The sequence below is a fragment of the Arachis hypogaea genome, chromosome 10 (assembly GCF_003086295.3).
Source record: "Arachis hypogaea cultivar Tifrunner chromosome 10, arahy.Tifrunner.gnm2.J5K5, whole genome shotgun sequence".
In the NCBI taxonomy this organism is placed as follows: domain Eukaryota; kingdom Viridiplantae; phylum Streptophyta; class Magnoliopsida; order Fabales; family Fabaceae; genus Arachis; species Arachis hypogaea.
Window position 1 is genome coordinate 74,463,934 of NC_092045.1, and position 12,076 is coordinate 74,476,009.

Consider the following 12,076-nt stretch of genomic DNA (forward strand, 5'->3'; position numbering starts at 1 on the left):
TATACTAACCCACTCCACTTAGAGATACCTTCTCTAAGATTTGCCTTGAGTACTCAGTATACCTTTTGGTATCCTCACCGACTATAGTGTTTATAACACTTGACTCAACCTTGGAGATCACACTCCAACTTACAAGGTGTACAAGAAAAACAATTCTCAAAAAATTGTTGAGATGAAAATGAGTGCTCTCTAGAAGAGTGTGTGATTACAAGTCTAGCACTATTGAACTAAAATGATATATTCTCTCAACAAGTGTATTATATCACTTAAAAATGTGTAGAAGAAAGAAATATGAACGAGATAGCTTTCTAAAATCAAAAAAACCTTTGAAATAAGGCTTCAATCCATCCATTTATAGATTTCCCAAACCTTAGAAACGTTGGGGAATTAATGGGATGGAGCATTTATGTCAAAACTAGCCGTTTTTTATGTTTTTGAATTATTTGCATCGATGCATAACACTTTGCATCGATGCAAATATGCCTTTGATGCTGAAATTTGAATTTGCAGCTAGGTTGCATCGATGCAAGCATCTTTGCATCGATGCAACAAGTCGTTGCATGCTTTGCATCGATGCAATATAAGTGTGCATCGATGCAAGCCTCAAAGAATGGTTTAAAAACACCTTAAAATGCTTAGGATTGATCTCAAACTTGTTGGAGTCAATTCCTATGCTTTTGTACCTTTGAAAACAAGTTTTTTTAAAACCTTTTGGCTAGCATTGAATCATCAAAACATTTTGTGAGTGTGTGTTTGAGAGATTTAACATTTGGTTCTTAACAAGAAGTTACCTAAGTCCTAAGACTCTATACATGTCTTCAAAAGTTGTGGACTTGAGTTTCTTGTTGTTGTTGTGTTTGCTTTCAACTCTTCATGTTTGTTCATTTAAGATATTTGTTGATTTGTCCTTTCATGTGGTTTGTTAGTTTGTCATTCATCAAAACCTACGAATACAAACTTTGCATACAAGCAATCATGATTTACAGATTGTTGAGTGAAGTGTGAAGTTTGGATTTTGTTCCCCATGAAAATCTTGAGAGGGTAGCCAAGGAAGATGTTGCCACCCGCCATTCGACATATGAATTAAATTTTGGACGTAAAAATGAAATAGGGAGGAAGAAGTGGGATTGTTGACCTCGAAAGTGAAATTACATTGTTTAGAAGGATCTCCTCCTTGTGAATGTGTAAGAGACAGCAACAACATTACAACATGTCATTGAATGAACAAAGCACAAGGATAAGGGTAAGATAGGGATAATATTAATTCATTTTTGTTCTTAACGTTTCTGTATCATCTATGTTGGGAGTTGGAACAGTAACCAAATTACAACTAAACTCGATATGCAAAATTTTCACAGCTAATCCAACATATGTTCACCTCCACAAAGAAAATCATGAATGCAGACTCGAATAGAAGGTCGATCATTAAATTACAGTGTAACTATTAAGATGAGTTAAGTGACTAACCCAAACTAATACTGATAAAATATTATAAACAATTATAACTCAGATTCAAATAAGTCATAGTCCTCAATCAAAAGTTTGAATTAGAAACAAAAAAAGAAACTGAAAAAGCACATAGATCACAATAAGCAATGAGAAAGCACAGCGATTACGATAAGCAAACAAAATCATATGAATTTTGAGTTGAAGCCTAGGAAAAATATAATACTACCATTACAAAGATCACCTTGAATTTAGATTGCTTGAGAATAGGAGCATCGCCAGTGGCTCTCCGATGAACAACCACTGCCACAAAACCAAAACCCTAGTTCACGCACCCTATCGGTTCGAACAGAGGAAAAGAGAAAAGTGGAACCACGGTTAACGGTGGAATCAATTTTGGATGCCATGGAGCTAGGGCTTTGATGAGCGGATATTTTATACGCTTTTTGGGGGTAATTTCATGTAGATTTTAGTATGTTTTAATTAGTTTTTAGTGGAATGTTATTAGTTTTTAGGCAAAAATCATATTTCTGGACTTTACTATGAGTTTGTGTGTTTTTCTGTGATTTCAGGAATTTTCTGGCTGAAATTGAGGGAGCTGAGCAAAAATCTGAGTTAGGCTGAAAAAAAAGGACTGCTGATGCTGTTGGATCCTGACCTCCCTACACTCGGAATGGAATTTTTGGAGCTACAGGAGTCCAATTGGCACGCTCTCAACGGCGTTGGAAGGTAGACATCCAGGGCTTTCCATCAATATATAATAGTCCATACTTTGCGCGAAGATAGACGACGTAACTTGGCGTTGAACGCCAAGTTCATGCTGCTGTCTGGAGTTAAACGCCAGAAAAACGTCATGATCCGGAGTTGAATGCCCAAAACACGTCATAACCTGGAGTTTAACGCCAAGAAAGGCCTCTACTCGTGGATAGCTTTGATCTCAGCCCCAGCACACACCAAGTGGGCCCCAGAAGTGGATTTCTGCACCAATTATCTTAGTTTACTCATTTTTTGTAAACCTAGGTTACTAGTTTACTATTTAAACAACTTTTAGAGACCTATCTTGTACCTCATGACATTTTCAGATCTGAATTTTATACACTTTGACGGCATGAGTCTCTAAACTCCATTGTTGGGGGTGAGGAGCTCTGCAGCGTCTCGATGAATTAATGCAATTGTTTCTATTTCACTCAAACGTGTGTATGGTCCGATCTAAGATGTTTATTCGCGCTTAACTGTGAAAGAGGTGATGATCCGTGACACTCATCACCTCCCTCAATCTATGAACGTGTGTCTGACAAACACCTCCGTTCTACATCAGACTGAATGAACTTCTCTTAGATTCCCCAACAGAATCTTCGTGGTATAAGCCGGGTTGATGGCGGCATTCATGAGAATCCGGAAAGTCTAAACCTTGTCTGTGGTATTCCGAGTAGGATTCTGGGATTGAATGACTGTGACGAGCTTCAAACTCCTGAAGGCTGGGCGTTAGTGACAGACGCAAAAGAATCAATGGGTTCTATTCCAACCTGATTGAGAACCGACAGATGATTAGCCGTGCTGTGACAGAGCATAGGAACGTTTTCACTGAGAGGATGGGAAGTAGCCACTGACAATGGTGACGCCCTACATGCAGCTTGCCGTAGACGTGCTTTACAAACAATTGAGTTAAATATTACATTGCAGGAATTCAGAGGACAAAGCATCTCCAAAACTCCAACATATTTCTCATTACTGCATAACAAGTAACGCTATTATTCTCTCTTATTTTTCTTACGATTTTAAATACTTTGACTTCTTAAAATTAAATCCAAATAACCTTATTGACCTCCTGACTAAGATTAATAAAATAAACATTGATTGTTTCAAACCAATAATCTCCGTGGGATCGACCCTTACTCACGTAAGGTATTACTTGGACGACCCAGTGCACTTGCTGGTTAGTTGTGCGAATCACAAATTCGTGCACCAAGTTTTTGGCGCCGTTGCCGGGGATTATTGAGTTTGAACAATTGAAGGCATATTTTATTTCTTAGATCAGGAATAATTTATTTTTGTTGTTACAGAGTCATTAAATTTTGATAGGATAGTCTCTTTTCAAAAAAAAAATTCTTTTCAAAAATATTATTTTTTTTAATTAGTTGTTAATTTTTCGTGAGTTTAGTGTCTTATTTTAAGTTTGGTGTTAATTGCATATTTTATATTTTCTTTAAAATTTTCGTGTTAGTGTTCTTGGTTCTTCCTTGATCTTCAAGTTGTTCTTGTCCATTTTTCTTGATTGATCTTTAGTTTTTCTTGTTTTGTGTCTTTTCTTGTTTCTCTTGTGCTTTTTCAAACAGTAACTTTCAAAATTTTTACTTATATCCATTTTTAGAATTAACTCTGAAGTTGCTGCCCATTTTGCTGGAGCTTTAGTAGTTGTTCTTGATAATTGGGTATACCCTTTGGAACCTTTTTCAAAAATAATTTTTCTTGGATTAAATCTTGTACCAAACTTTAAGTTTGGTGTTTTCTTGTTAATCTTTTTATAATTTTCAAAAATTTTATTAAAGTTTTCTAAAAATTTTAAGTTTGGTGTTCTTTCTTTTGTTCTTGGTGTTCTTGTGAAGCTTCAAAGTGTTCTTGAGTTTTTCTTGTGTCTTGATCTTAAAATTTTTAAGTTTGGTGTTCCTTGGTGTTTTCCCTCCAAAAATTTTCGAAAATAAGGAGCATTAGATCTAAAAATTTTAAGTCTTGTGCCTTTTGTGTGTTTTTCTCTTTCATCATAAAATTCAAAAAAAAAAATCTTTTCTAACTAATTTTAAAACTACATTTTCGAAATTTTTTTATATAAATTTCAGATTTCAATTTCAAAATTTTTTCGAAAAAAATTTTCATAGAATATTTTCAAATTTTTCTTATATATTCCATTTTTATTTATTCCACTATTATAAAATAAATAATAGCAACATACATATCATCTCTTTTATTCCATTATGGAATTAAATGGGAATGATCAGTCCAGGAGGACTCTGGGGTCATATGCTAACCCCACTACTGCTTCATATGGGGGTAGTATCTGTATACCCTCCATTGGAGTTAGTAGCTTTGAGTTGAATCCTCAGCTCATTATCATGGTGCAGCAAAACTGCCAGTATTCTGGTCTTCCACATGAAGAACCTACAGAGTTTCTGGCACAATTTTTACAATTTGCTGACACAGTACATGATAAAGAAGTGGATCAGGATGTCTACAGATTATTACTGTTTCCATTTGCTGTAAAAGATCAAGCTAAGAGGTGGCTAAATAACCAGCCTAAGAACAGCATAAAAACATGGAAACAGCTGTCAGAAAAATTCCTGAATCACTATTTCCCTCCAAAACGGATGACACAGCTAAGGCTAAGCATCCAAGGCTTCAAACAAGGAGATAATGAATCCCTTTATGATGCCTGGGAGAGATACAGAGAGATGCTAAGAAAATGCCCCTCTGAAATGTTTTCAGAGTGGGTGCAATTGGACATCTTCTACTATGGGCTTACAGAAAAAGCTCAGATTTCTCTAGACCACTCAGCTGGTGGATCTATACATATGAGAAAAACAATTGAAGAAGCTCAAGAGCTTATTGATACAGTTGCCAGAAATCAACACCTGTACCTAAGCAGTGAATCTTCCATGAAAGAAGAAGCTAAAACAGTAACTGCGGAACTCAGTCCGGTGGATCAGGCTAATGAAATTAATCAGCAATTAGACTTTCTAACTCAGCAGCTAGCCGAATTCAAGGAAATATTACAGGAAACAAGAATGGCTAACAGGAATATGGAAGTGCAATTAAAGCAGACAGAAAAGCAACTGTCAAAACAAATAGCGGAAGAATGCCAAGCAGTCCAATTAAGAAGTGGGAAAACATTAAATACCTCACTTCAAAGCAGCAGGAAGCCAAGAAATGAACAGATGTCTACTCAAAATCCCTCTGAGGACAATCAGAGCCCAGAGAGGAATGATGCTGGCGCTGAACGCCCAGACCATGCTCATTCCTGGCGTTCAACGCCAGAAACAAGCATGAATCCGGCGTTGAACGCCCAAAGGGAACATGGTTCTGGCGTTCAAACGCCAGTAACAAATAAGAAAGTGGCGTCTAACGCCACTCCAGCTTCCACCCCTGGCATTCAAATGCCAGTGAGTGATCAGTCACATACAAGTGCTGATAACAACCCTTCTAAAAAGGCTTCCCAACCCACTTCTGTAGGTAATAAACCTGCAGCAACTAAGGTTGAGGAATACAAAGCCAAAATGCCTTATCCTCAAAAACTCCGCCAAGCCGAACAGGATGAGCAATTTGCCCGCTTTGCAGACTATCTCAGGACTCTTGAAATAAAGATTCCGTTTGCAGAAGCACTTGAGCAAATACCATCTTATGCTAAGTTTATGAAAGAGATCTTAAGTCATAAGAAGGATTGGAGGGAAACTGATAAAGTTTACCTCACTGAAGAATGCAGTGCAGTCATTCTGAAAAGCTTACCTGAAAAGCTTAAAGATCCTGGAAGCTTTATGATACCATGCACATTAGAAGGTACTTGTACCAAGCAAGCTTTATGTGATCTTGGGGCAAGTATCAATCTAATACCTGCATCTACTATCAGAAAGCTTAGTTTGACTGAAGAAATCAAACCAACCAGGATATGTCTTCAACTTGCTGATGGCTCCATTAAATACCCATCAGGAGTGATTGAAGACATGATTGTCAAGGTCGGGCCATTCGCCTTTCCTACTGACTTTGTGGTGCTGGAAATGGAGGAGCACAAGAGTGCAACTCTCGTTCTAGGAAGACCTTTCCTAGCCACTGGCCGAACCCTCATTGATGTCCAAAAAGGGGAAGTAACCTTGAGAGTCAATGAGGAGGAGTTTAAGTTGAATGTTGTCAAAGCCATGCAACATCCAGACACCCCAAATGACTGCATGAGTGTTGATATTATTGACTCTCTGGTAAGAGAGGTCAATATGGCTGAGAGTCTCGAATCAGAGCTAGAGGACATCTTTAAAGATGTTCAGCCTGATTTGGAGGAATCAGAGAAGATAATAGAACCTCTGAAAATCCCTCCAGAAGAGGAGAAACCTCCAAAACCCGAACTCAAACCATTACCACCATCCCTGAAATATGCATTTCTGGGAGAAGGTGATACCTTTCCTGTAATTATAAGCTCTACCTTAGAGCCACAGGAAGAGGAAGCACTAATTCAAGTGCTAAGGACGCACAAGACAGCTCTTGGGTGGTCCATTAGTGATCTTAAGGGCATTAGCCCAGCCAGATGCATGCACAAAATCCTGCTGGAGGATGACGCCAAGCCAGTGGTTCAACCACAAAGGCGGCTAAATCCAGCTATGAAAGAAGTGGTGCAGAAAGAGGTCACTAAATTACTAGAGGCTGGGATTATTTATCCTATTTCTGACAGCCCCTGGGTGAGCCCTGTCCAAGTTGTCCCTAAGAAAGGAGGCATGACAGTGGTTCATAATGAAAAAAATGAACTGGTTCCTACAAGGACAGTTACAGGGTGGCGTATGTGCATTGATTATAGAAGGCTCAATACAGCCACCAGAAAGGATCATTTTCCTTTACCATTCATAGACCAGATGCTAGAAAGACTAGCAGGTCATGAATACTACTGCTTCCTGGATGGATATTCAGGTTATAATCAAATTGCAGTAGATCCCCAAGATCAAGAGAAAACGGCATTCACATGTCCATCTGGAGTATTTGCTTACAGAAGGATGCCATTTGGCCTGTGCAATGCACCTGCAACCTTTCAAAGGTGCATGCTCTCAATTTTCTCTGATATGGTGGAAAAATTCCTGGAAGTCTTCATGGATGACTTCTCAGTATTTGGAGACTCATTCAGCTCCTGCCTTAACCATTTAGCACTTGTTCTGAAAAGATGCCAAGAGACTAACCTGGTTTTAAACTGGGAAAAATGTCACTTTATGGTGACTGAAGGAATTGTCCTTGGGCACAAAATTTCGAACAAGGGAATAGAGGTGGATCAAGCTAAGGTAGAAGTAATTGAAAAATTACCACCACCTGCCAATGTTAAGGCAATCAGAAGCTTTTTGGGGCATGTAGGATTCTATAGGAGGTTTATAAAGGATTTTTCAAAAATCGCCAAACCTCTGAGCAACCTGCTAGCTGCTGACACGCCATTTATCTTTGATAAAGAGTGTCTACAGGCATTTGAGACTCTAAAGGCTAAATTGGTTACAGCACCAATCATCTCTGCACCAGACTGGACATTACCATTTGAATTGATGTGTGATGCCAGTGACCATGCCATTGGTGCAGTGCTTGGACAAAGGCATGACAAGCTTCTGCACGTCATTTATTATGCTAGCCGTGTTCTAAATGATGCACAGAAGAATTACACAACCACAGAAAAAGAGCTACTTGCAGTGGTTTACGCCATTGATAAATTCAGATCCTATTTAGTAGGATCAAAAGTGATTGTGTACACTGATCATGCTGCTCTTAAATATCTACTCACAAAGCAGGATTCAAAACCCAGACTCATAAGATGGGTATTGCTTCTGCAAGAGTTTGATATAGAAATAAGAGACCGAAAAGGGACAGAGAATCAAGTAGCAGATCACCTGTCCCGAATAGAACCAGTGGAAGGGGCGTCCCTCCCTCTCACTGAGATCTCTGAAACTTTTCCAGATGAGCAACTCTTTTCCATCCAGGAAGTTCCATGGTTTGCAGACATTGCAAACTACAAGGCAGTGAGATTCATACCCAAAGAGTACAGTAGGCTGCAATCAAAGAAATTGATCACAGACGCAAAGTACTATCTTTGGGATGAACCATATCTCTTCAAGAGATGTGCAGACGGAGTAATCCGTAGATGTGTGCCTAAAGAAGAAGCGCAGAAAATTCTATGGCATTGCCATGGATCACAGTATGGAGGACATTTTGGAAGTGAGCGAACAGCCACAAGAGTCCTCCAATGTGGCTTCTACTGGCCTACTCTCTATAAAGATTCCCGAGCTTTTGTACTTAATTGTGACAGTTGCCAAAGATCTGGCAATCTGCCTCACAGTTATGCCATGCCTCAACAAGGAATCTTGGAGATTGAGTTGTTTGATGTATGGGGTATTGATTTCATGGGACCTTTCCCACCATCATACTCAAACACTTATATTCTGGTGGCAGTGGATTATGTATCCAAATGGGTGGAGGCTATTGCAACACCCACTAATGACACTAAAATAGTGTTAAAATTCCTCCAGAAACACATCTTCAGCAGATTTGGTATCCCTAGAGTATTAATCAGTGATGGGGGCACTCATTTCTGCAATAAACAGCTTTACTCTGCTCTGGTACGTTATGGAGTTAGCCACAGGGTAGCTACTCCATATCACCCACAAACTAATGGGCAAGCTGAAGTCTCAAATAGAGAACTCAAAAGAATCCTGGAACGGACTGTAATTAACCGTAGAAAGGATTGGGCAAGAAGCTTGGATGATGCTCTGTGGGCATACAGAACAGCATTTAAGACCCCTATAGGGACCTCTCCATACCAGCTTGTGTATGGAAAGGCATGTCACTTGCCAGTGGAACTGGAACACAAGGCCTACTGGGCAACCAGATTCCTAAACCTTGATGCCAAATTAGCTGGAGAAAAACGTTTACTCCAGTTAAATGAGCTAGAGGAATTTAGACTCAATGCTTTCGAGAATGCAAAAATATACAAGGAGAAAGCAAAATGATGGCATGATAAGAAATTGTCATCCAGAGTCTTTGAGCCGGGGCAGAAAGTTCTGCTATTCAATTCTAGGCTCAAATTATTCCCTGGGAAATTAAAATCCCGGTGGAGAGGTCCATATGTAATTACAAGTGTATCACCATATGGATACGTAGAACTTCAGGATAATGACTCTAACAAAAAGTTCATTGTTAATGGACAAAGAGTTAAACATTATCTTGAAGGTAATTTTGAGCAAGAATGCTCAAAACTGAGACTTAATTGAAGCTCAGTAACAGTCCAGCTAATGACATAAAAGAAGCGCTTGCTGGGAGGCAACCCAGCCAAATCACAAAATTTAATTTTATTTGCTTTTCTATTTGATCAAGTTTTACAGGTAGATGCTAGAGTATCTTCAAAAGGTGAAATAGCAATTGATTGAAGTCACAGAGTTACAGGGAAAATTGGAAGCTCACTGGCGTGAAAAAGCCAGTAAGAAATGTTTTGGGCGTTGAACGCCCAAAAGAAGCACCCACTGGGCGTTCAACGCCAGTAAGGGTATCCATCTGGGCGTTAAACGCCAGAAAGGAGCATCCTCTGGGCGTTGAACGCCAGAAGGAAGCACCTTCTGGGCGTTTAACGCCAGATTGTTCGCATCCTGGACGTTCAGAAAAACGCCCAGTGACAAAGGACTTCCTGGCGTTCAACGCCAGAAAGATGTATCAGCTGGGCGTTGAACGCCCAGGAGAAGCAGCATTTGGGCGTTAAACGCCCAAAACATGCACCAGTTGGGCGTTTAACGCCAGGATGGTGGGGAGGAGGTAAAATTCGCTTTTCTTTATAATTTTTCTAAATTTTTATGTTTCAATTCATGATTTCTTGCATAAACATGTTTCAAAATGTCATCCTTCAATTCCAAAATTTTTAATCCTAATTTCTAAAAACACTAATTTCTAAAATCCCTTTTTCAAAAATATCAAATATATCTTAATTCATAAACCCAAATCTTTTTCCAATCCAAGTCTTTTTCAAATCTTTTTCAACTCATCATATCTTTTGGATTTCGAAATTGCCTCTCCCTCTATTCCTCTCCTGTCATTTCTTTTGCTTGAGGACAAGCAAACCTCTAAGTTTGGTGTGAGTTGCCATGATCACTGAGCTAAAACTCATCAAGATCATGGCACCTAAGGGAACAAGAAGAACAAGGATGTGAACTTAAGGGAGCTGAAGCGTCAGAAATTAATTCTTGAAGGCACCCTACAGACTAGAGGAACATCCACTTCCCAAAATACAGGTTGTTAAGTTCTAATTCTAGCTTTAACTCTGTGATAGTATTATTATAGGATTTTACCTTAGAAGTTATATAGGAGTAGTAGTAATTAGCATATCTATTTTGGTTTTATTTCCAATTAAGTTATAATTTATTTTTCCCATCATCATCAAACATGAATAAAATAGTAGATTTGTAGAATAAAGAGGCAATAATCTTTTTTCGAGTTCTTAATAAGAAAAATTCTAATTATTTAGATGTGGTGGCAATACTTTTTGTCTTCTGAATGAATGTCTGAATAGTGCATATTTTTGATATTGAATTTTATGAATGTTAAAATTGTTGGCTCCTGAAAGAATGCTGAACAAGAGAAATGTTATTGATGATCTGAAAAATCATGAAATTGATTCTTGAAGCAAGAAAAAGCAGTGAAAAACAAGCTTGTGAAAAAAAAATTACAAGGAATCATTGGATAAAGAAAAAAAAAAGAAAAAGCCAATAGCCCTTAAAACCAAAAGGCAAGGGTAAAAAGGATCCAAGGCTTTGAGCATCAATGGATAGGAGGGCCCAAGGAAATAAATCCAGGCCTAAGCGGCTAACTCAAAGCTGTCCCTAACCATGTGCTTGTGGCATGCAGGTCCAAGTGAAAAGCTTGAGACTGAGTGGTTAAAGTCGTGATCTAAAGCAAAAGAGTGTGCTTAAGAACTCTGGACACCTCTAACTGGGGACTCTAGCAAAGCTGAGTCACAATCTGAAAAGGTTCACCCAGTTATGTGTCTGTGGCATTTGTGTATCCGGTGGTAATACTGGAAAACAAAGTGCTTAGGGCCACGGCCAAGACTCATAAAAGTAGCTGTGTTTAAGAATCAACATACTTAACTAAATCAATAATACTATCTGACTTCTGAGTTCCTATGGATGCCAATCATTCTGAATTTCAAAGGATAAAGTGAGATGCCAAAACTGTTTGGAAGCAAAAAGCTACTAGCCCCGCTCATCTAATTAGAATCTGAGCTTCACTTAAAACTCTGAGATATTATTGCTTCTTGATTTCTTTTTATCCTCTTTTATTCATCTAGTTGCTTGAGGACAAGCAACAGTTTAAGTTTGGTGTTGTGATGAGTGGATATTTTATACGCTTTTTGGGGGTAATTTCATGTAGATTTTAGTATGTTTTAATTAGTTTTTAGTGGAATGTTATTAGTTTTTAGGCAAAAATCATATTTCTGGACTTTACTATGAGTTTGTGTGTTTTTCTGTGATTTCAGGAATTTTCTGGCTGAAATTGAGGGAGCTGAGCAAAAATCTGAGTTAGGCTGAAAAAAAAGGACTGCTGATGCTGTTGGATCCTGACCTCCCTGCACTCGGAATGGAATTTTTGGAGCTACAGGAGTCCAATTGGTGCGCTCTCAACGGCGTTTGGAAAGTAGACATCCAGGGCTTTCCAGCAATATATAATAGTCCATACTTTGCGCGAAGATAGACGACGTAACTTGGCGTTGAACGCCAAGTTCATGCTGCTGTCTGGAGTTAAACGCCAGAAAAACGTCATGATCCGGAGTTGAATGCCCAAAACACGTCATAACCTGGAGTTTAACGCCAAGAAAGGCCTCTACTCGTGGATAGCTTTGATCTCAGCCCCAGCACACACCAAG